At 41.3% G+C, this 27,005-nt stretch overlaps 1 protein-coding gene and 1 pseudogene across 50 annotated transcripts in view; one reads left to right on the top strand and one right to left on the bottom strand.

Annotated features, from left to right (window-relative positions):
• The window catches only part of LOC121689800 (protein NLRC5-like), a 187,196-nt gene that overhangs the window by 132,704 nt on the left and 27,487 nt on the right, over positions 1-27,005 (top strand). The window lies entirely within an intron of this gene.
• LOC121689836 lies at positions 285-5,273 on the bottom strand (annotated as a pseudogene).

Genomic DNA, 27,005 nt, shown 5'->3' with positions numbered 1-27,005 from the left:
TATAAACACAGCATGCACAAGAAAATAGACCAACCATCATGCTGATCAAATTCATTTTTATTATATAGTAGCATAGTATTATATAGTAGCATAGTAGCCCATCTGCAGATTCTACATATCAGAAATCATACTAATCAGAAATAGCCATGTCAGGAACAGCTAACATTCAGCACAGAATTACACTTTAAAAGTTGACAAACTGTACTGTAAGTTGACAAACTGTACACAACACATTAAAATTACAGTATTAAACTATATCAATGTATTTATCAATTTATTGACTTATTATCACACTGGAAGAGTAAATATAATGTAATAGTAACATATGTAGTGAGTGTGAGAGTAGTGTAGTTGCGTATGATTAAATGAGTGGTGTATGATGGTAATAGTAACATATGTAGTGAATGTGAGAGTAGTTGTGTAGTTGCGTATGATTAAATGAGTGGTGTATGATGGTAATAGTAACATATGTAGTGAGTGTGAGAGTAGTGTAGTTGTGTATGATTAAATGAGTGGTGTATGATGGTAATAGTAATATATGTAGTGAATGTGAGAGTAGTTGTGTAGTTGTGTAGTTGCGTATGATTAAATGAGTGGTGTATGATGGTAATAGTAATATATGTAGTGAGTGTGAGAGTAGTTGTGTAGTTGTGTATGATTAAATGAGTGGTGTATGATGGTAATAGTAATATATGTAGTGAATGTGAGAGTAGTTGTGTAGTTGTGTATGATTAAATGAGTGGTGTATGATGGTAATAGTAATATATGTAGTGAATGTGAGAGTAGTTGTGTAGTTGTGTATGATTAAATGAGTGGTGAACATGAATGGGAGCTGGAGGACCCTGAGAAGTTTCTCCAAGGCTGCTCTGGACTGAGGAGGATTCAGCCACACTGCTCTGTAAGAGGACGTGAACACACACGCACACACACACACACACACACACACAATTAGACTGAAGTTAAAGCTACACAATGTAACTGGGCAGTTCCAGCGTTATGGATGTGACAATTGGACTCATATTGGTAAACAAAATGCCTTAGAGTGGGGGCAACATTAGTATCAGTGAATTAATTTGCATAACTTTTAATGTAACCTCTGTCCTCTGAATACTGAGAAATCCTCAAATTTCATATAATAATTTTCATCCTAAGAATACAAGACATTTTATCAGCGTTATGGATGTGACATGAAATAGACACACTTTTGTGAGAGATTACAGGTTTTCTACAAACTCTGTGAATTTTAAAGGAAACTGCCGAAACTATGATATATGTAGCATGAAGGAGACTTGAATGAACACAAAAAGTGTTTTTGAAACTATGTGTCATTTTCCTAATGCATTATGTAGGAAAAACTGGCGTTATGGATGTGACGGTTTCACGTTATGGATGTGACGTGTCTGAACCAGTCCTCGACAAACTACATAAAACACATTAGTGCATTTTGATATGAAACAATTGAAATAGTAATCATGAAAAACTAGCGATGAAATTATTGCTTCCTCAGTGCCCACTAAGATCCACAGGAAGAATCAGGACAACAAGTCATTTAAAATATAAAAAATAAATTTATTTTTTTCTTTTACCGTCATCAATTTTGGTCAGTGATTCCCGGGTTACTGAAACACCAGGGAACATGAAATTTGGTGGCCACTCCCCCACCGCGCTAGGTTAAATGACTAGCCCTACCTGAACCGTTGCACCCAAAATGACAAAATGTATGGTATGTTAGTCTCAAGAGCCCGCATCAACCTAGCCCATACCCACTCATTTGTGATTTGCACACATAAAGTACATGCACGCACACGTGCGTGCACACACACACACACACACACACACAGTCGCACACATACAGACAGGCAAGCACACACACACATAAACACATACAGACAGGCAAGCACACACACATGCACAAACACCCACCCACACAAATGCACACACATAAACACACACACACAGGCACACATATGCATGTGCGCATGCAAACACACAATACACACAGGCACGCATACGCACATGCACACACACAGACACACACACAGACACACACACACACACACACACCCACACACTCTTATAAACAAAAGCAAACTCACATATGCACACACTCATTTACATGCACATGAGTTGCAGGAGTAGGAGATGGAGACAAATTGACAAGTGTGGTTTATTTTTGTGAAGAGAATGTGCAGGAGAGGCGGTCATATTTTGTACCGCTATGCGGTACATCTAGTTTATTGCTGCCGTTACTCATGTTACTCTGTGGGTATTAGCTACAGAGGACCTGACACTTCAAATGCTGGCATATCGCGTCACATTTAAAATTAAACTGTGTTAAGCAGACCTGAGCGGCAGGCTGAACAGATCTGCAACAGAAGGAGGTTGCTATGTTAACTCCAGCTGCAAAGTCAGCCATCTTCACCAGCTAACACGATAATCCAGTTACTGTACAACAACAGTATGACAGTTACGGGAAGATAATCGCTCAGATTTTCAGATTTTTAGTAGGCCACTTGAAAATAGGCTATGGCTAGGCTTATCACTGGAGGTATTTTAATATTATGTTTGTTTTGCTAATGCTTAGGCAAGGCCTCCCTGTGGTTTTGATCAACCTAATAATCTTTGAAATGTCAATTGTAAACACTAAGGTGAAATGCGTTGAAACTGACATGCCACCAGAACAGACGTTTATTAAAATAAAGTCTCCAGTCTTGTAAAGTCACATTATGTAACATCCATAACGTCACATCTATAACGCACCATTAAAGGTTTTAAAAGTAAGAAAGGGGCACAATTTGTTCCCCACACTTTACATTTATATAAATCAGCTTTGCACAGACACTATGGACATTGTCGCATCAACACTGTATGTGTAGCATAAACTTTTCTTATAAAACGTTATGGATGTGACATGGCCATGGAACTTGCTGACTTAAAAACAAAAGCCTTACAAATGTAAGGAGTTGTGCTCTTAAAGGCAAGCTGAGCATAGACATTGCTCTACCATTCCCTTGTCAATCTGGAATTTGTCAAAGGATACAATTTGTTTGAACCTTGAGTCCATTTATCCACTTTTTAAATATGTATAATATTACCATGTGAAAAATTTTGTTTCTGTATGGTTACACACCATATTTATGATGTAAAAAGAGTGTAATTCTCCATCAAATTCAATCAGATCATTTACAAACAATAAAATATAGACCTAAATGAAGATTTTAACAACAGTTCTATTTGCGTTTTCACAACTTTTTTTTTCCATGGTAAGGATGACCTTTGCATGGAATTGTCCAGTACACATTTCCTCCACTGAAGGTTCTCTTTCAGTCCAGAACAGAGCAGAGACAGACTCACCCATAGTGGTGCAGATGAAGTTGAGTTTGTCGGTCTTAGTCAGGTTGCTGACCCACAGCCCCCCTCCAGACTCCACTGCCCCGACTCTTTGTTGGAAGGACCCCTCTTGCTCGTGCCCTTGGGTCCAGTTTCTGTAGCAGACGGTCTGTCCACAGACCCAGTACCAGCCCACGCCGTAGGAGTGGAGCAGGCCACACGTGAGCAGTGGAGGCTCCTTTAGCCCGCGCCCTCACCCAGCGCTGGACCCGCTCGGACGTCACAGACACCAGGTCCACATGGTGCTCTCGGCAGTACTGCAGCGCCTCTCTCCAGGTCTTATTCTCACGGACCAGAACCAGGTTGTCTGGAGGGGGAATACAGAGAGAGAAAACTGATTCCTGCTCAGTGCTGGAGTCCTTCTGAGATTCTCATTTTATCTGCAGCAACTAAATGTGCGTGAGTGTGAGTGGCCACCATCACAGAGAGGACGTCACTAGGAGCTAGTACCACCATTACAGAGACAGCACCATCACAGAGAGGAACACCATTAGGAGCTAGTACCACCATTACAGAGAGCTAGCACCACCATTATGAGCTAGTACCACCATTACAGAGACAGCACCATCACAGAGAGGACGTCATTAGGAGCTAGTACCACCATTACAGAGACAGCACCATCACAGAGAGGACCATTAGGAGCTAGTACCACCATTACAGAGACAGCACCATCACAGAGAGGAGGACCACCATTAGGATCTAGTACCACTATTACAGAGACAGCACCATCACAGAGAGGACCACCATTAGGAGCTAGTACCACCATTACAGAGACAGCACCATCACAGAGAGGACCACCATTAGGAGCTAGTACCACCATTACAGAGACAGCACCATCACAGAGAGGACCACCATTAGGAGCTAGTACCACCATTACAGAGAGCTAGCACCACCATTATGAGCTAGTACCACCATTACAGAGACAGCACCATCACAGAGAGGACTATTAGGAGCTAGTACCACCATTACAGAGACAGCACCATCACAGAGAGGACCACCATTAGGAGCTAGTACCACCATTACAGAGACAGCACCATCACAGAGAGGAGGACCACCATTAGGAGCTAGTACCACCATTACAGAGACAGCACCATCACAGAGAGGACCACCATTAGGAGCTAGTACCACCATTACAGAGGTGACTCACCTTCATAGCAGGTGAAGTTAATTTGATGATGACAGCCTGCATCATTCCACTGACCATTTTTAATTTCAGTGCACGCTACACCACCATTATCGGGTTGTCCAGTGTTCCAGTGGCGGAATGAGGAGCTGCTGCCATCTGACCACTCCCAGGCATCTCTGAACAGGCCGATCCAGGCTATACCTGGATTATTTCCTCTAACATCCTTTATCTGGTCGTTCTCTGTCTGATTCCTCACACTGGCCAGGTCTGTGTGTTTCTCTCTGCAGTATCTCTGAGCATCTGCCCAGTTCTTCCCCTCAGTAACCAGCACATAGGGATGTGTGGAGTTTCCCCCTGTGGTAATGCATGGGTCATGGTTAACTGGGAATCAGCACAGCTTTACAGTCTGAACTAGTGTGAGACTGTTTAGTTGTACAGTGTGGCTGCATGTATTCATGAATGAGTCTGAACTAATGTCAGTGTACATGAGGTCATTACACACTGATTTGTAGATCTGCACAGTTTAGATGCATGTGTTGCTGAGTTAATGAATAATCTTGTTCTGAATGAAAGGAGTTAGATTCTCACCATCATAGCAGATGAAGGGAAAGCTGGAGCTACACCCGACATCATGCCATTGTCCATTTGCTATCATATTCACACACTCTTCAGCAACTCCTCCACCTGGTTGGCCTGAATCCCAGTTCCTGAACTCTGATTCATTCTCTCTGTAGAAATCCCTGCCAGCCAGAGACCACTGCCACTTAGGACTGCTTCCCTGCTTCAGCCCAATCCAAGCGTTTCCAGCACCTGCTTCCTGGATCAAGCTCTTCACCTTCTCCATCTCTGTCATGTCGTCAATGGTGCTGAGGTCAGTGAACTTCTCTCTGCAGTACTGCTGAGCTTCTGTCCAGTTCTTCTGTTCCTTCACCACATGGAACTGACGTGGCACAGAGGAGGAGAGACTGCCCAGACCTGAGAGGAGAGGAGTACACACACACACACACGCACACACACACACACACACACACACACACACACAAACACACACACACACACACACACACAAACACACACACACACACACACAAACACACAAACACACACACACACAAACACACACACACACACACACACACACACACACAAACACACACACACACAAACACACACACACACACAAACACACACACACACACATTACAGGAGTAGTGGATTGAGTAGGTGTTAGAGAGAACTTGAGGTACACACATTCACACACACACACAGATCAACACACATCCACACAAACCACGCACACACACACACACACACACACACACAAACACACAAACACAAACACAGAGAGAGAGAGAGAGAGAGAGAGAGAGAGACACACACACACACACACATACAGAGAGTCAGAGACACAACCACATGCACATACTGTACATACAGACACACACACACACACACACACACACACACACACACACAAACACACAAACACAGAGAGAGAGAGAGAGAGAGAGAGAGAGAGAGAGAGACACACACACACACACACATACAGAGAGTCAGAGACACAACCACATGCACATACATACAGACACACACACACACACACACACACACACACACACACACATACAGAGAGACAAAGACATATACACACACACACACACACACACACACACACACACACACACACACACACACTGACCTGAGACCAGCAGTGTAGTAATGAGAAGTAGAGTCATGACTGAGGGCCTGAAGAGAGAAGATCATTCAGAGACGCTGGACACACTGGTACACATCAATGAGGGGAAAAAAACACAACAAAACACAATGCTTGGAGTTTCTGTTATAAAAACACTCAACAAACACACCACTGTTTGGAGTTTCTGTTATAAAAACACTCAACAAACACACCACTGTTTGGAGTTTCTGTTATAAAAACACTCAACAAACACACCACTGTTTGGAGTTTCAGTTAGAAAAACACACAACAAACACACTGTTTGGAGTTTCTGCTAGAAAAACACACACTGTTTGGTATTTCTGTGTTGCAGTTATGTAAGTCTGCCACAAGGTGGTAGTGTTGCATTTGCCAATTTCATGCGTCTTTCTAATCTAATCTGAACTCTCTGTGTGACTGCAAAACAAACCCCGACTACACACAGCCCTACACACAGGGCATATGGGGTTTGACGTCTGACAGATATCAGGTCAAGTGACTTTGTTTGTCACTTTGGAACAGCAATTGGACTGAAAATAATAAATTAGTTCATGTATAAAACACAAAAGAAATAAAACTAAAGATGAAATAAGCAAATCAAATAAGGATAACAAATGACAGAATCCTGTAGCCTGAATGTTGTTGGTTCAATTCTCGGCTTCCACCGTTGTGACCTTAAGCAAGGCACTCAACCCCAAGTTGCTCCAGGGACAATGTAATTCCTTGTAATATAGTTGACATATATTTAAGTCACTTTGGACAAAAGTGTCTGCTAATGTAATGTAATGTATCTTTAAAAGAAAACAAAAGGTGGCCTCAGACTGAGCTATACAGTAAGCGAGAGAGAACAGACGGGTCTCTAGTTTAATTTGAAGTGGTCAGCAGTAGGGCAGGACTTGCTGTGTGGTGGGAGATTATTCCACAGCCTAGGGGCAGCGACGGTCACCTTTTGAGATTATGCCACCCTTTTGAGATTATTCCACAGCCTACTGTACCCTTTTGATGTGTTGGTGTGGGGGGAGATTATTCCACAGCCTACTGTACCCTTTTGATGTGTTGGTGTGGGGGGAGATTATTCCACAGCCTACGGTACCCTTTTGATGTGTTGGTGTGGGGGGAGATTATTCCACAGCCTACTGTACCCTTTTGATGTGTTGGTGTGGGGGGAGATTATTCCACAGCCTACTGTACCCTTTTGATGTGTTGGTGTGGGGGGAGATTGATGTGTTGGTGTGGGGGGAGATTATTCCACAGCCTACTGTACCCTTTTGATGTGTTGGTGTGGGGGGAGATTATTCCACAGCCTACTGTACCCTTTTGATGTGTTGGTGTGGGGGGAGATTGATGTGTTGGTGTGGGGGGAGATTATTCCACAGCCTACTGTACCCTTTTGATGTGTTGGTGTGGGGGGAGATTGATGTGTTGGTGTGGGGGGAGAATATTCCACAGCCTACGGTACCCTTTTGATGCACAAGTGGGGGACTGAGAGGAGTTGCCTGGAGGCAGAGCAACACCACAGCACAGAATGGCAGGTTAGCATTATCAACACCACAGCACAGAATGGCAGGTTAGCATCATCAACACCACAGCACAGAATGGCAGGTTAGCATTAGCAACACCACAGCACAGAATGGCAGGTTAGCATCATCAACACCACAGCACAGAATGGCAGGTTAGCATTAGCAACACCACAGCACAGAATGGCAGGTTAGCATTAGAAACACTACAGCACAGAATGGCAGGTTAGCATGATCAACACCACAGCACAGAATGGCAGGTTAGCATTATCAACACCACAGCACAGAATGGCAGGTTAGCATTAGAAACACCACAGCACAGAATGGCAGTTCAGCACGGTGTTCACTAAAGGTTAGCATTATCAACACCACAGTGCAAATGATGCATGCATGCAAATTAACTAGTCAAATTAAAGAAACACCAAAGAACTTTTCCTCTGTCGCACGCACACTATTTGTTTATCCAGCACCAGCTTAGCAAATAACGATGTCCACAGACAAGGTAGAGAAAGTTGCATGATTTTATGAAAGTATGATGTATTGCGACATCGGATGCAAGTCAAATTTGTAGTTTCTTATGTCTCAATCCATCAAACCACAGATCCACTACCCGATCTGGCAAACTTGCATAGTGCGGTTATAGCCGATAGAGGGCTGCGAAGCGAATGCAGAAGTGCCGTTCACCCTGTTACGAGTTGATGAACCACTGAAACAATTTTGGAAACATTATTTTAAGGTACAAAAAACTCTTTGGTGTTGCTTTAACTAAGTTATCAGCAGCTAGCAACATGCATGTATAGGCTAGTGACAATGGCCCCAATTTCTTTAGATACCCCTACCGGAGGTAGAACTAAACCCAACAATGTTTTTCCTCATCTCTAAGGTCTCCCATATATGAAATGGATTCTTGGCTAAAAATATTTTACTGCTAAGATTGTTAAATTAACAGATATTGTTATACACCCCAAAACCAAAAAAGGACTAGCCTGTCCGTATTGGAGTTAAGGCATATACATTAGTGCAGATCAATCACACAAGCTCTGAGACCTTTGAAACTTGGCATGTTTATAGTCAGGAAGTTACTTTACCTACTAGAAAAGACTGGATGTAAATATCTTGATGTATGGAATGAGTAGAGACATGTAAACATACACCTAAAATAAGCGGACATGCAACAAATTAATATCTATGCAGAATGTTTACATTTACTTTGTGCCTGCTTTGCCAGGGATTATCATAGTAACACATATGATGGCTTGTTGGAAAGGTGGGGTTGTACTGAATCCAACAATACCAAATATGTAAATATAGTATGACGAATTAGGGTGTTCTGTCACTCAATGTATGAGGTGTCCAAAATGAAAGAAAACGGAACACTGGCCAAATACAGTCTCAAGTCCAAATGACATTATCAGTGGTGAGAAGAATGTTGACAAATTCATTCCCCATAATGACCGGCATTCTATACATTATCCCTTACATATTCACTTGAATTTTGTTTTGGTCATGTCATTACTGAATAATGGAAAATAATATTGTTAGCTTTTGTCTGTCCAGACCAGCAGTGGACAGTAGAGCCTACACTGCTTAAGAAAAAAGATCCCTATGTCCAAAACCCCACAGTAGAAGGCCTCCAACGCATACTTACCCTTGCTCAGCAGAGAGTGAGATGGTGATGTCCATAAAACTCTGGCTCCATATACAGATGATATTTCCTCCAAAATCAAAGTTGCATATCATGTATCATCTAGAGCGAACTACTGCAGTAAGACAAAAATCAGTGAGCAGCAGCAAGTTGGAAATGTTGAGAGTGAGAGCACATCTGCACCAAGAAGGCTGAGTAGGGCTGATATAACATCATTTCAAATATGGAGAGATTGTTTCATTTGTGGGAAGGTCAGCTCTAGATCAGAACCTCTGACAGCCATTTCGACTGGTACAGGCGCAATGTAAATTATAGGCCAAGTATACTTGCGTATACAAGGAATTTGGTCTCTGCATTTATCCCATCCGTGAATTAGTGAACACAGAGCACACAGTGAACACAATGAGGTAAAGCACACACTAACCCAAAGCAGTGAGCTGCTTTACTACAGCAGCGCTCGGGGAGCAGTGAGGGGTTAGGTGCCTCGCTCAAGGGCACCGTGGATGTGGGCATGGATGGAGAGCAGTGCTCAACCACTTTTTTCCTTTTTTTCCTTCTGGGTCGGGGATCGAACCGGTAACTCTTCGGTTACATGCCCGAACCCCTAGGCCATGTAGGCCAGTAGGCCATGGCTGTCCCTAGTACCAGAGACGAGGTCCTTCGGGCAGCTTCTAAAAGGCTTGATGACGATGTACATCTTCAAATTCTTTCATGCCCAGATCTCTTTGCATATGATGCCAAATACCATAAAATGTGCCTTGCACACTACATATCTAAACAAAATATAACAGCAGCCATAGAAAAGAATCAAAAAAGCAGACCAATGTCTATAACAAAGCCTTTATTAAGCTCACTGAAGACATTGATAAAATAGTATTGTCCAAAGATATGAAAGTGAGGATTCAATTCTTCGACTGATAGCTATGACAACATACTAAAGACCATTGCTGAGCAAGAAGGTGTGTCCATAGTTCAACACAAGAAATATAGATCCTGGAAACTAAAGGAAAAGCTGATACAGCACAAAGACAGGCTTGCATTTGTTCCACGTCCAAGACAGTCAGATCTGATCTGCTCAGATAGTATGACCATATTGTGCACTGAGGGAAGCTGCTAAACTCACAGACATAAAATCCAAATATTACACAGGGCTGCAGACATATTGAGGAAGAGCATGGATCAGGTAGACGGGTGAGTAATATGTCAGTAGTGACTGTCTATTATGTTTCCAATGCAGCAAATATGTACCCAACATCCTGTATGACTTTGTGAACTGGTGTGTTGATTAACATGCCCACAGAGATTACCAAACATGTGATGATGACCTAACCTGACTCTCGCCAGATGAATTTCGTTCCGCCTAGCTCCACTCACATCCATCTGGGATCGCTTCCGTTGAGAGTGATTTCAGCACCAGTTTGTATGGTAGAGCCAATCAGGACGCAGGGCGGGAGTTACATAGATGTGCCCTAGCGTAGAAGCGACTGTGAGACTGTTCTCAGCGTCACGGGTTGGCTTCAATGTGAGTGGTTGAAGTAGCACGTCAATAGATGAAGGTGTGAGTGTTTATACCGGATCTCTGTTTGCATATTTAATATGTTTCATACACGTGTTTCAACACTGCATTTCGGTCGTTGCTTTTACCTTACCATTACCTTACGCATGCCAGTTATGTATCCACCAGCTGCCTGCCTGCAGCCTACTTCTAAAACTCCAAAGCTGCTTGCTGTCAGATTTGGTTCAGTGTATCAACAACACTCAATAATCCAGGGGTCTCAAACACCCGGCCCGTGTCCGGCCCGCAAGGTATGTCAAAATAATAATGTAATCTGGCCCTTGAGACTATTTTTTAATCGCGACAAACAACGATACTGATTAAAATAGACGATAGTTCCAAGTACGGTGACAAATCTCATTTGTACTCTGCTCCATTATGTGCTAGACATCCAGAGCTTCATACAAACCCAAAATCGCTGCGCAAAGTTTTCAGGAAATACTTGTATTACACGTGAGAAACACAAAGACGTGCATTTGTAATGACGCGGAAGCGATGTAGGCCATAGTGTTGCATAAATTGAAGCAGAAATTAAGCAGAAATAGGCCTACACCAAATGTTGAAAAACGTTTACGTGTGATGAAGTCTTAGGTAGGCTATGCTATTCACCTATTCTAAATCTGAAGGAGAATATCCTTTTGGAGATTATGATCGATCGATCGTCTATTGAATGGAGGTGCTGGGTGCTGTCTGCGTGTATACGACGGTGTCCACTAAGCATACCATGCTTATTTCGACCCTCTGCCCAACATAGCTTGGAGGTTGCAGTGGTAATCGTGATGATAGTGTCCGTAATGGACGTGGTACAGACAGCAGGGCTAGTAGAAATAGGGCTCTAAACTACAAAGTCACCCGCAATATGATGCGAACTTCTGATTACCCGCAATAGGAACTGATTTGACCAGAATACTTTATTGTAGGCCTTGTGGTTTAGAAACCATATACATCTTAATTGTTGGTATACATCTTAGGTGTTTTCCTGTTAATTTGTTATGTGGGTAATATGAAAAAAGGAAAGTAAACCTGCTCAAATATGTTCATCCAGTATTTAGAAAGGTGCATAATTTGAGGTGCTTGCCATCCACTGGCAAATTAGATGGGTAAATGTACCCCCTTCATAAACTTTTGTTTTACTCAAAGATTTTTACATTTACAGTAGGACTTTATCTCTGACCACTTTCAAGCCATGGCCTTTTGAAAATTTGATATAAAAATCCAATGGTGTTGCTTTCTTAACCCTGACGCCTATAGTTTGCCAGGTTTAAAAAAGTTATGAGAGGAAAATATTTTTATTTGGTGTGAAACACACACATACCTGTTTCTATGCTTTTCATTTGTTTTATAATTTGTATTAATATTTATATTATCATTATTTTATTTATAAGCTAAGGTTGCTAGCACAGGTGTCTAAAACTAGATAAAAACACTTGCACTTTCTGTTTGCAGTTGTGTGTGGTATTTGAAAAAATGAAAAAAAGAACATTGCATTTTCAGAAATAGCCGGCCCTCCAATCAGATGACTTTGGCAGAATTGGCCGGGAGAAATAACAAAACGGGAGGGTGCAGTGAGATGACCTTGACATACGGGAGAAACCCGGGAAAAACGGGAGTGTTGACAGGTATGCTCCAATGGATCGATCCCAGATGGATGAGTGGAGCTAGGCGGAACGAAATTCATCTAGCGAGAGTCAGGTTAATGATGACCCAGCTTCAAAGGAGAATCTGTGTGTTATCGCAATTTGTCATGATCTCATTGAACAGAGCTGTCACATCCATACGCCAATCACACTGGGACTTCCCATTTTGATACATCATGAGTTTGGTAGTAAGACAGTCATCAATGAGCTCAGTGCAATGGGGTACTGTGTTTCCTATACAGAAGTCAGGCACTTGTCACATCTGTTGCTGAGAGTGGTGTCTACATCCCAACTGGCCTCACTGGAGTTGCTGAACATGGAATGTTTGATGCAGCCATCAGCAACTTTGACCAAAATGAAGACACCCTGAATGTGAAGAAGGGACAAAAGAATGAACAAAATGTACCTGTAAAGTTTATCTCCATTCATATCAAACATGTTTAAGGTGGTGAGGGACCTCTGTAAAGTTTATCTCCATTCATATCAAACATGTTTAAGGTGGTGAGGGACCTCTGTAAAGTTTATCTCCATTCATATCAAACATGTTTAAGGTGGTGAGGGACCTCTGTGGAACCTGTGCTATGGGCATTTATCTGCTGTGGAGACTTGGCCTCTTCGGAACACAACGATGCCATAACATGAGTTGCACTCTTCCCATCTAGGGTGTCTTCATTTTGGTAAAAGTTGTTGATGGAGCATCAACAATTCCATGTTCAGCGTCTCAAGTGGGAACAGTTGATATATACTTCTTGTGTTGACACACCTTCTTGCTCAGCAATGGTCTTTGGATAAATCATGTACCCTTACCGTAAAGTGTTACCGCTATCCCTACATCACGTCTATAGATATCCCTACATCACGTCTATAGATATCCCTACATCACGTCTATAGGAAATAATTGTTTTTTTTACACCACAGGCCTCCATCACCTGTGCCCACTTGTGTGTCCATGAAGAGTGACCGGTCAATGGATCCCCGCCATAACCTTCAAACATGATGATGGCACAGATGGATCAAGGCAAGTCCATAAAACACTTATAGAATGAGTACTTTGTGACTGGATACCAGCAAACATTTACATTGAGCATGTCAGTGTTTAACTGGTTCTTATAAATGTCTATTCATATGATGGTTTGTGTGTGTCATTTGAAAACAAAATACCATTTTGAGAAGAAATAACATTGTTTTGAATGTAAACTTTCATTTTGCAGGAGAATTGAGGGGTTTTGCCCATTGTGTGTGTGTGTGTGTGTGTGTGTGTGTGTGTGAGTGTGTGTGTGTGTGTGTGAGAGTGTGTGTGTGTGTGTGTGTGTGTGTGTGTGTGAGTGTGTTTTTTAATTTGTGAGAGGAGTTCTGAGAGTATGAGGCGTGCTTTCAGAAAATGTGTAAACAATCGAGAAAAACTGAATTTTGCACCACAGCTCATTCCATCATGAGAGGCCTCCATCACCTGTGCCCACTTGTGTGTCCATGAAGAGTGACCGGTCAGAGGGTCGTGACATAAACTTCCAACATGATGAGGTCACAGATGGATCAAGGCAAGTCCATAAAACAGAGCAGGTGATATGGAATCAGATGCATTCTTTATTTACCCTGGGAAAGACTCAGTTAGTGGATGGGAATCCCCCATGATGCATCACTCACTGTACTGCCATGTAGATCAGGGGTCAGGTACCTTTTAGGCCATAAATACCAAATGTATGTTAAGAACCATATAGTTACTTTGATGATTTTCGAGTTCAAGTAGTTTATTGGTCCGTGTATGATTCATTCATTCATTTTTACATTTCCATTTCACCCATTTAAATTTAAAAGGGTGAAACCGCTTCCGTGTAAGATGCTCTTGTGTTTCCTCGGGTATCGGCTTTTTCTCCTCTCCTCGTTCTTACCCCCTCTGGTGGATTATAGTGCCCCACTCCGCCCCTGCCTCTCTCCTCTCCTCGTTCTTACCCCCTCTGGTGGATTATAGTGCCCCATTCCGCCCCTGCCTCTCTCCTCTCCTCGTTCTTACCCCCTCTGGTGGATTATAGTGCCCCACTCCGCCCCTGCCTCTCTCCTCTCCTCGTTCTTACCCCCTCTGGTGGATTATAGTGCCCCACTCCGCCCCTGCCTCTCTCCTCTCCTCGTTCTTACCTCCTCTGGTTGCAATTAGAGAAATGAGATGTCCTCGATGACGTCGAGCTTTGAACGATTTCCGGGGCACTAGCTGGAGGCAGCAATAGGATACACGTATCCCGCCCCTTCCACAGCCAAAAGTTAACATGTGAATACATCCTTTACCCACAAAGACATGCACGCACAACTAATGGAAGTCTATTTGTGAATACATCGTGGCAATCATGTGATGTGTTGTGAATACATCGTGGCAATCATGTGATGTGTTGTGAATACATCGTGCCAATCATGTGGTTTCGTGTGAACGAAAGTTCATGAACTCGTTCATATTTTGAGCGAACGTGAACTGAACGTACTGTATTACTGCCTGGTGAACGTTACTGTGAACTCGTTCACTCTGGTGTCTGTGAACAGCACGCTCAGTTTAACTTTGTTCAATAGGGTGCCAGATTTCTATATTTCTTCTAAATCCCGGCTAAAACACACCGTAAACAGGCCTTTTAATATGGCAGCTGGTAGGCCACCATTTCTCAAACTATGAGCCGCGATCGCAACGTGGACAATGCTGGTCTGCGGAGTGAAATTATTCCTGGGGCATCGTCTGATAATTTGCTGCGCAATTGATCAAGGAAAATTAATAGAACAACGTGGATTTATGCAACTTCCATAAAAAACAGAGCACAGACTATATAAACCACTGTCTAGCATTAAGTATTAAAGTCAAATTTGAATATAACGAGGCCAAAAGCTATTAATTAGTCTTAGTTAAAGATAGTTAAAGATCTCCAGATCAGTGATTTACGCCCATCTGATCCACCATTCACAAAAGCTGGTATTGTGTTTCCTGAATCCTTACATTCAGGCATTAAAATGAAATGTATTAAATAGCATATAAATATTCTACCAGTGTATGATGCTTGCATGAGGGAAACATCCCAAAACAATGGCACCCATATAATTGCAGTTGTTTTGAGAAGTATTTTTCATGCAAGCATCATGCAACCATGCAAAAACAATGAAACTATTGTAGGCCTAATTATATTTTGCATTAATAAAGCAGTACTCTGATGTGCATGTTTTCACAAACTGTTTTGAAGTGCATGTATAGCAATATAGTATAAAAATAATTGTTAAATGTTGTGAATAATTGTGTGAATTGTGAATCATTACAATTTGATGGGGGGTGGGAGGAGGGGGTGGGTTCATGTGGGTGGGCCCTATGAGCCCAAAGTATGGACCTTGACTGGGCCTCAGGTCAAAGAAGTTTGAGAAAGGCTGACGTAGACGACAAAGCAGCAAGGAGGCGTCGTATGATCATTTAAACAAGTTTTATGACAAGGTCAGTGAGGATGGGAAAAATCGTACATTTCTGTGCAAACTTCAAAAAGAAAATCCGCACTTCAGTCACATCCACAGCAAACCTGAAACGGCACATTGAACTGAAGCACCCGGCTAGCCTTCCAAGGTATGTGCAAGCCAATAAAAAATCAAAAGACAGTCAAGACAGATCCTCCACTCCAGATCCAAATGAACTGTGTTCTATATGGGCTGTGGCTAGCCTGGGTTTCCCATGCTGCCTTGCGCATAATTGGATGGAGGCTTAGCCACATTTACATTGAGAGAGTATTCTCTTTCTTCCTTTGATCTATTCAATGCAGATGTAGGTGTGAAATGCTCCCCACTGGCTGGGCACCATGTGCTCCTACCATCTGTCCACAATCTCCTCTGTTCTGTCTTTGGGTTAGACAAAGACCTTAGGGTTAACTTTAGCTGAATCAGGGGCGGAGCTTGAGGGGGTGCGGGAGGTGCGGCACGTCCCCGGCCCGGGGCCCGCAGGGGCCCGGTGTGACTCGAGGGCGCCCCTCCCCCACCTCCGGGTAAGGTGGAACGGGCCTCTCCCACGGCACAAGGCCGGAGGAGCTAAGATCATGCAAACGGTTTCTTTTCAATCATTTTCATCAGAGTGGGACGTATTAGGCTTATAGGTTGCCCCAGTCAGGACGAGTTATGACTCACGGTTGCTGAAAAGTTTTGAAATTCACTTTGATGATTTAGTAGGTGTAAAATATTGAATAAAATGTTCTGCTGTATGACTGGCTTTATTTTAACTCTCATATTGAACTTTACGACGTGCAAATTTACAAAATTGGATGGATCAACGATATTGTCTCCTACAGGTGTCGATGAGAGAACACTTACACTTACATGATTTTGGTTTCGATTTTCTAATTGGAGTAAGTCTTTGTGACAACACTCTAGAAAGTGAAAGTAGCCTAACCTAGGCCTATGCACTCTGTGTCTGAGTCTTGTGCACGTCTGCAATTGATTACGTTCCTCAAATGGAGAACACATCAATCCCATGGTATTTTTTGCCCTAAAATGCATGAAACATGCAAGTTCAAAATCCCGCCAGTACGTTACATCTCCGTTTCATATTTGCCTAGACTACTAGCCTACAATAAATGAATTGAACGAACTCAACTGACAACAGGTATATTGAATTGGTCATTGAGACTACAGACTACAGAATACAGTACAACAAACGTTCTAGTTTATTTTTGTATTCCGGGGTACAGTAGCCTAATTGCCTAATGTCTTGACAATAGTTTTTCTTACCGGCTTGCTGTTTAAACTGACTGCGCCGCTCTGAACTTTCCTGCCAGGTTTATGACGTAAACCGCTACATCTCGGCTCTGGCATTGCCTAAACTCATTGTGTGGGAAATCAGATTATCTGTCAATATTGGGCTTTGAAAGTAAGGGATATTTGCTCAGTAATAGTAGGCCTAGGTTACATTTTGTAACATTTATAGAGAAACCGAGGGGAAAGTTAAATTAGAAATCGTTGGAAATTGAAAACACATACAAAAAAAGATTCGGGGCTTTTAAAAAGAGATTCGGGGCTTGAGCCCCCGAAGCCACCCCCTTGCTCCGCCAATGCAACCACCCAGCAGTAACTTCTGCATTCAGTGAGATTTGCACCGCCCTAATTTTATTTTTGACTCTTCCCGTCACCGTTGCAACCTCTGAGCGCTCATTCTCCAAGTTAAAGATCATTAAAAACCACTTGAGGAGCACAGAGGGACAGGAGAGACTGAGTGGACTTGCCATGTTGTCCATAGAGAATGATAGAGCAAAGAAAATGGACATAGGCCTACACAGAGCATCGTGGATGAGTTCGCGGAGCGCAACAATTATTGTTGTTATTCGGGGTCATGTAACCTAATGTTTTTGTTGTTCTCTTGGTTACACTTCATGTACGTTCGATGAACTTCAAAATTACATAGTTGCTCTCCGTGGCGCTGACGCTTGTAAGACCCACTGTTGCGGGCATGTGTAGCCTATGTAAAATTATGTTATGAAGAGTTTAATAAAGGGCCCGGTCATGTGCCCCGCCCCCGGCCCGGCTCTGACTTGTTCCGCCACTGAGCTGAATTATATGTTTGTGTTATTAACTGTAAATGTATTCATGTTTGGTATCATTTTTATAGTCTCAGTACAAGGAGTACAATGAATTAAGTGTAAGAATGTTTAGAACATCCTGTATAACATTTCTACCTGAGGAGCCTGCCTAATATGTTAATGTCAAGTAGGTGTGTGTAGGTGTGTCTGACGGAAACGGCGGGAAGAGAAAGCCAAACAGAGGACGTTGTACCTATGATCACCACGTGAACCACACCCTTGCAAATTGAGCATAAAAGGCCAGCCTCTTCCGGTAGTTTTTTAGAAGAGAATACTGAGATACTGGTGAAATCCATAATGAGGTGACACAAACATGTACTTTTCTCCCTTGAGGGGCACTGGCCCCTCATTGAAAAGAATAAATGCCTGGATCCTGATCTTGCATCGTCCTGATTGAGTCTTAAGAGAAATATGAAATAAAAATATACTATCAGTTATGGAGGTTCCACCGAGATTAAAATTTTGGATTTAAATTGGATTCAAATTTTGCTGAGAGATCATTGTGTTTGACGGCACACTCTTAGGTAAGGTAATTGATATTTTCTGGTGGTGAGATATTAGGGAGTTGTCCTAAATAGTTCTTGTCAGACTATCGGGTTCCAGCAGGGAGCTCTGTTGGGTGTAGTAACAAGCTTGTTTTGTTCCTGTAAATGGCCCGTAATTATTATTGAAAATACTTTCGTCTCTATGAGACTGGCGTTAGAACAATAGTTCTGGAAATAGCCATGTATGTTTTAGACAGAAACATATTCGGTCCTATGGACACAATCTGGAGCTTATCGGATTAAGCTTTTCAGGGTAGCCGGGGTCTTGGCCATTCCCTACTTTACGGCTACATTTGGGGGGACTGCTTGCCTAAGAATCTCTCACCTGAAAATTAAATTGCATAAGAGTGTTGCTGGTCATAACAGATGTATGAAACCATCTTTAGATTACGTAACTAAGATCACAGTTTGAAGTAGCCTATAAAGATGTTGAACTGAAAGCATAATATTAATAGTTGGGCGTCGAATGACATTTTCCACCGTTTAAAGTAAAGACATTGGAGTGGATATGATACTGTGTTCTTCAAATTGTTAAATTACAACTAGTTTGAAATTGGATTGACAATTTTTTTTTTTTATTATGGAGACTTATGATGGATGATGAAACCAGGATTCATGTCGTAATAACCTTTTTCAAGTGTGCAAACATAGCGCTCAAGAGAGCATGGTTAAGCCTCTTTTAAGTACGCCTGAGCTAACTAGCTGCCGCTAGGGGCGTCTAGATGTCTTTGTCTATGAGCTAACATGAGTACATGATGAAAAGGCTTGACTAAACTTCTTTTGTTTTTTTAAGCAGGAAAATCTTCCTGCAGCCCGTTTAAGTTGTCCTCCAGCTCCATGGAGCTGTGTGTGTCCTTGTGTGTCCAGTATGAATGAATGTGTGTGTGGGCCGGCCCTGTGTGTGTGAATTTTTTTTTTTTTAATCTTTTACTTCTTTATATAATATGTGTTTGTTTCCATTTTTTGTTTTCAAGTCCTTCTGTTTTGGAATGTATGGGTAAGGAATTGTTGAAAGTTTATAATTTTATCAGGATCAAGGACTTCGTATCAAGTAGTTTTTTTTTCTTTTCCTGTAACTTTTATTTCCCAGCTGAAATAGATTGCTGTTTAAGATGTTTTAGGCCTACTTGATGAGATACAATTTATCAAGTCTGATCTACTGATTCCTATTTTTTTTTTCTTTAGAAACAACATTTATTTTGTCTTTCATTCTTTTAAATCTTCAATTTTTATTTTATGCTTTTCTTGCCTTTAAGTTTCACCCAACTATGAAACAGGATTATCTGAACTGTTGAATGTTGAAATGATGTTCTCTTTGTTTCTTGGGTCAAAAGTTTTCAAACATTTGCTATCTTATCTCACCGCCTTTGTTTTGTTTTATCGCCACTGTATCCTATACCCAACCCCCCAGCCTCTCCCCCATGGACACAAAGGAGCTTCACTGGGGAGATGTATGAATCTATATGAGGAGTGTTAATGGCAGACCATTGTTGATTTCAACTATTTCTCTTTCATTTATTTATTTTGTCTGTTGAGGGACACCTTTTTGGGGTTTAACATGTTAAGACAGATTTTTTTTATTTTTGCTTGTATACCAATGGGAAATGTTTGCTACATGTTTACACCTTGTTTGATGTGGGCAAATGTTCAGTTGAGTGGATTCATACTGACGTGTTGCCAGAACACCAACCGTATGGACCCCAGAGCGATAGCACAAAATCAATACGTCTTACAAGGCGAAAACGCAGAAAGGCTAGATTCAGCGCTAGCTATCAAGGTCAAGAAAATATGATTAGACAAATTAGGAAAGAAACTGACCAGGAATTGAATCGTAATGTTAAACCAATGACCTTGCAACCTACTCTTGAATTAAGTTCACCTGAAAGCGTGGAAGTGAATGAATGTGTTGATGCAGATGTTGAACAATGTGCAGGATTACTAAACCAGATCACCCTGACCTCAGAAATAGTTGATGATTATTGAATGTGAATAAAAGAATGGAAAAAGAACCATAACTGCAAACAATGACGTCATAATAAATAATAAAGTGCGATGAATGAAATGTATCATTACAAGTATTTTAGTAGCCTGACCTTGAAAAGTCTAGGGAATTATGCATGTAAAGAATTGTATGTCTCAAACTGTGAAATGGGTGTAATGGGTGAAAAGTGCCTTAAACTGTTTAAATGAATGTATTCAGATTGCATTGTGTGAAGAGTTAATGCCATAAGTGTTTGTAACCTGTAAGAATGTAACCGATCTCTCTTGATGACTGTAAAAGTGTATGTTGCTAAATGTAATGTGTCACATGGTTATAATTGCCATTGAATGTAAACTGTTTGTGTAACCTCTGGAAACTATCTGTAAACCTGAATGTAATGTATCATCTCCGAAATGTAACCCAGAGAAGTATGTTAATGCGTGTCATCTTAAATTGTTGGTTAAGATCAGTAACTTCTAGAATGTATTAGCTATCGTGAGAATTTTCCCAGCTAACGTGAGAATATTCCCAGCCATCGTGGGAACTTCTAGAAGGTTCTAAACTGTCGTGGGAAAATAGGATTGATTTGTCTCAGGAATGTGTGGGGGAGGTCAAGCCCACCTAGTATAAATAGGGGTCGAACTAAACGATCGGGCTGCTTCTTCTCTTTTCTTCTACTGCTACGTGCTTTTTGCTGTTACGCTTGATTGTCAGGATTCGTTGTCCGTACTTCGTTGAGAAGCCAAGTGTTGGAACTTTGTGCCAGGCTGAAGCCGCGGACCGTAACTCCGCACCACCTGTTGCCGGGATCGCACTGCTACTCCGACAGTGAGAGACTGCAGAACGATAATCAGCGGATTTTTTCCCTTTTTGAGGACTTACTCTTTTTTTCCTTATATACCCCTTTTTCTCCGTTTGTGGATTTACTATTGTATTCTCTTCTCCATCTGTGGATTACTATTTTTATTGTACTCTCTTTTGTGGATTTACTCTTTTTATATTTTCTATAACATTGTAACCTGCAAGTGGATATTACGCCGCATTTTGTTAACATCCCCAAAGTGCTGAAAAGTAAAGAACTCATTTAACCTTGGCATCCAATTCTTCAAGCAGTATTTTTGTCTTTTCTTGGTTTTTCTACGAATTCCAGCAGGAGGGTAAGATAACTGGTTTCTTCTGTGGTTATTCATCTGCTCTGTCTAAGACTTGGGTTAGTTGGACTAATAAAATCTCCATCCTTATAAAACCTGAGCAAGAAGTAGCCTATAACCTGTGTCTCTAGATAAATTCTAGGGTCAAACATCTTCGCACGTTAGCCAACTGTTCGAGACCTAGGCGTAGTCGCTCCTTATTTCATAAACATCTCAATAAATCCACCACGGAAGCCTGATCAACTTCCAAGGGGGATATTTAAAACAGGAGTAATTGGTTATCTGCGCCGCAGAGGGAAGACGTGCGACTTCGCTCGACAGTAGGTCCCTGCTATCTACAATAACCTCAAGGGGGTATCGTGGGTCTTAACTGCCTAGGCCTGGGGTTACTTCTGAGAAACGGCTGACGTTGACTAGGTTCTGGGGGTTACCTGCAGGGGGCAACACAATACCCACAACTTGAGTTCTTTATGTTTAAAACCTTTTATTTGTTTTTAGTTGTGTATTTTCTTTTTCTTCATTCATGTTGGGATCAGAATTTGTTAAGAAACTATAAAAAGGGGGAGATAGATGGTATTGACTTGAAATACTTTCTTCTCTAAGTTTACTGGTTTTATTGCTCAAATTGTAATTTTTTGTTTTGTTTTACTGACCCTCACTTCTAATGCAAAATCTCTTTAAAGAAAGGGATACCCTACCCACGTGAGTCTGTGGATTTTTCTTTTAAACATCTAAACTTAACCAAAAGTTTATTTATTTTCTTTATATTGGCCTTTTGCCAATAGATGCAAACCTATTTATGAATTGTTTTATTTGCTGTTGATCCGATGCAAATGTTTAGTAACTGTTTGGAGGTAAATAGCCCTGCTATGTTAGAAGACCCATAGGGTCTCCCATAGACTGTCTCCAATTGAGAAACTGAAAACATTAGCATACTTTTGTTGACTTGTGAAACTGCAAGACACTACTTGACTCTGTAAGTTTATGTTGCTTTAAAGCACCTAGGCTGTACAGATGCTGGTAGTAACTAATATCATTTCTATACTTTCTTTGATTTGATTCTCTTTGATTCTTATTTCTTTATGTTACAGTTTATTTCATTTGATTTCCTTCTCAGTTTGTCTTGACTAGGAGTACTTGTTGTTCAGATGATATGGTTACAGATTTCCCAATTCCATTATAGGTGCTAAGATAACAGGAGGATAATTTGTATATAATCCTCATTTGAGCCTTTCCTGGCTGTGTTGTTATTTTATTTTTATTTATTTTTTTCCCCCTTGTTCTCATTGGTTTAATTTCTGATGGTCTGTTTGCTTGCTTTAACTGCTGATATATATTTTTACATTAGAAAGCAGGTTAAAGTTTCATTTTTATGTTGTTTGTTTTCATTTTCAAGCTTTGCTCCTAGCCACCCATCACCGGATGATATTTGATGTCTACAAACAGAACCATACCATGTTATTTCATACAATGACTCAGGACCATGGGAGATAGGGCCTTCACACACACACACACACACACACACACACACACACACACACACACACACCTCCACATACCCATAACCATGGGAGATAGGGCCTCTGTGCTGCCGTCTGTGGAATGCCCCCCCCCCCGACACCTTGAGGGCACCACAATCCACTGACTGTTTTAAAAAAGGTCTTAAGACATTTCTTTTTAGCAAAGCTGTTGGTCCCCTTTAGAGGTTTTTTTAAAACCTTTTCTTTTTCCTTAAACTGCTCATCTTTTTGTTTTGAACCTGTATCACTTTGAGATCTATGATGAAAAGTGCATTATAAATAAAATGTATTATTATATTATTATTTAGTTTACCATCTGGGCCTGTTGATGTATGCAGTGCAGCATAAAACAAGAGCTTCTCAGAGGGTACCCTAAAGTGCCTGTGTACAACTGAGGCATTGGCTGGCACATCACATAAACTGTGTCATATTAAGGCCAGCGGTGACTTGGACATTGTGGACCAGTCTTTCTTTCCCCTCCCCCTCGTTGGGATGTGGCCACTACAACATCACTCAGAATGCTTTCTTAGTTGTTCAGCCAGTGAAATAAGTTATTTAAAAAATGTCCCTTTGTGTCAGGCAGGTATATAAACAATTTCGAGGCAGAACGCAACAGACAGATTCCATGCTTTCTTGGTTGGTTCGCCACGCTAAAATATTCAGATACTTTTTTCATATTTTCAATTTTCTTTTTCAGAAAAAAAGGGGGGGCATGTATGCTCCAAAATACACAAAAGACCATTAACCAATTAACCGCCCTAACTGCTATGGTGAATCACTGCAGCACCTCCAGAATGTGACGGTAGCCTATGTAAATGATTTAGCCTGCATTCCTTGAGAAATCTATGATTACAATGTCTGTGGAGAAGTCTCCACTGTGGATATCAATCCTGAGGAAAACAACTCCACCTTCTGGTGACAAAAAAAACATGTATACAGATTTAGAAGCGAAAGTAAAAACGTCAATGCGATCGGAATACCAGGAAGGAAGACGAAGGGGGAGCAATACGCTCAACAAGTAAAGCTTTTAATATAGCCTAGGTTATGAAACATAGTCATTGCCAGTTTGTCTACGAAGTTAGGTTGTTAATGAACCTATAACATGTAGGCTAACACATCTTATCGGGAAATGGGTGTCTGTTAGTAAGTAGCCTAGGCTATTTCCAATGGCGAACGAGACGAACTAAAGGTGGGTGTTGAGCTTCTTCTATGGATAAATCATTAGCAGTGTGTTGCACGAACTCGTTTTACAAGAGTGCACTTGATAAATGAGCTGGGACTGAACATTTACAACTTTTGTGTTTCATGACCTTGGTGTCCAGTCTTAATCATGTGCGCGTTCCACAGTAGCCTGCTGTTTGCATACGAGGAAACCATTTAGCGCACAGGTGCACAGGCTCAGCCTCCATTTTAGGCTGAATAGGCCCACAGGTAGGCTACATTGTACAGAATCTTTAAGTAAGATTATGCAAAACTACTGCACTGGTTGTCTTGATATTCGGTGGGAATATGGGCCTCAAATGATGGATGGATGATGGATGTTTTGATGATGGATTTTTTTTTTTTTTGCATTTTGGTTCCAAGTTACATTTCCCGTCTCGGTCCGCTGTATTGGATGTTATTTTAATTCATATGTTGGTCTGTTTATGACTCTTATGTTTGTGTGTGGCTGTTTTGTTTTGAATCTATGATATTCCTTATATCATAAAAGAAAGGCATAATTAAAGATAGGCACAATCATTTTTTATTTATTATTATTATTTCCTCCTGTTCCTGGCGCCCCACCTGTCATGTCTCTATTCCCCACTAGTGGGGCCCGCGCAGCACTTTGAGAACCACTGGGCTAGTGCAATGTGAACAGTATAACACATAGTGCAGTATAAACAGTATAGACAGACAGCTAAGTATGGCTAAGTAGCCTACAGTAAGGACATTTGCAGTATATTAACAGTAGCATTATAAGAGCAGTTTAAATATGGCTATGTGCAGTATATTAACAGTAGCATTATAAGAGCAGTTTAAATATGGCTATGTGCAGTATATTAACAGTAGCATTATAAGAGCAGTATAAATATGGCATACAAACATACATATATCTCTTAAATCTAGATATGCATACACAAACACATATATATCTAAACCCTAATGCCTTCAAAGAGTTGTATGTTAGAAAGATAATGTGAGAACAGCAGCATTGTGGCAAATGTTTGTACATATTCTGATTCTTTGTTTTCATTGTAGCTTGTCATGATCAGATTCATCTGGGTGCTCTGAGGAGTGGCTGAAACATGGAAAAACAAGTCAACACAAAACAGGAAGACGGACTAAAGAGGCAAGGGTAGCTACTGAGCACATGATCTAGTTGCATATCTGTTCTTTGCTAACCATCTTTCCAATAGTTTAAAAGTGTTGCTATCATCACATGTGAGATGAGTTGCTGTGTAACATTCTTTATTACACGGCCCTTCATAATGCTGCAGAATGCTCCATTCACTTGAATGGGCCTTCCCAACGTTCAGTGGTCTGCTAATTCTCGATAACAGACCGTTGCTAAGTATAACAGACCGCCGTCAAGGAAAATAGGTTTTGTGCTTCTATTTCACGTCTCTACAACACGTCTATAGATATCCCTACAACACCTCTATAGATATCCCTACAACACATCTATAGATATCCCTACAACACGTCTAGAGATATCCTTACAACACGTCTATAGGAAATGATTGTTGGTTTTCATACCACAGCTCATTCCATCATGAGAGGCCTCCATCACCTGCGCCCACTTGTGTGTCCATGAAGAGTGACCGGTCAGAGGGTCGTTACGTAAACTTCAAACATGATGAGGGCACAGATCGATCAAGGTAAGGCCATAAAAACACTCATAGAATGAGCACTTTGGGACAGGATGGTTGATAATGTTCACAGCTTACAGTATAATGAAAACAGTTATCAATTTATCATTACACAGCTCTTCATAATGCTGCAGAATGCTCCATTCACTTCAATGGGCCTTCCCAACGTTCGGTGGGCTGCTAATTCTCAATAACAGACCGTTGCTAAGTATAACAGATATCACATAGGTCCCTTCAGGGCGGAACAAGACCCCTCCGCTGCGTGTCGGGGTCCGGTTCGCCCTGTCGAGACCTATTTCCCGATAATGACCGGCGTTCTATATATTATCCCTTACGCATTGCATAGCTCCTACTACAGCTACTTTAAGAGAGAAAAAGTAAAGGCTTTTAATTGTTGTTTTGTCGTGCTTTCAGGAGAGCTGTAAATGGTTCTTGCACTTGTAAATAATAGCTTCTGTGTTTGCACAACAGATATATCAGTCATGAACATTATCACATTGCACAGCAGAACAGATATATCAGTCATGACAAAAGAAACAATATGGCAAAAGATTAATGACTTGACTTGACATGACTTGACAATATGGCAAAAGATTAAGGATATCCCTACAACATGTCTATAGGTATCCCTACAACACGTCTATAGATATCCCTACAACACGTCTAGATATCCCTACAGCACGTCTAGAGATATCCTTACAACACGTCTATAGATATATCCCTACAACACGTCTATAGATATCCCTACAACACGTCTATAGATATCCCTACAACATGTCTAGATATCCCTACAACA

The sequence above is a fragment of the Alosa sapidissima genome, chromosome 18 (genome assembly GCF_018492685.1).
Source record: "Alosa sapidissima isolate fAloSap1 chromosome 18, fAloSap1.pri, whole genome shotgun sequence".
NCBI classification, from domain to species: domain Eukaryota; kingdom Metazoa; phylum Chordata; class Actinopteri; order Clupeiformes; family Clupeidae; genus Alosa; species Alosa sapidissima.
This window is presented reverse-complemented; position numbering and strand designations above follow the sequence as displayed.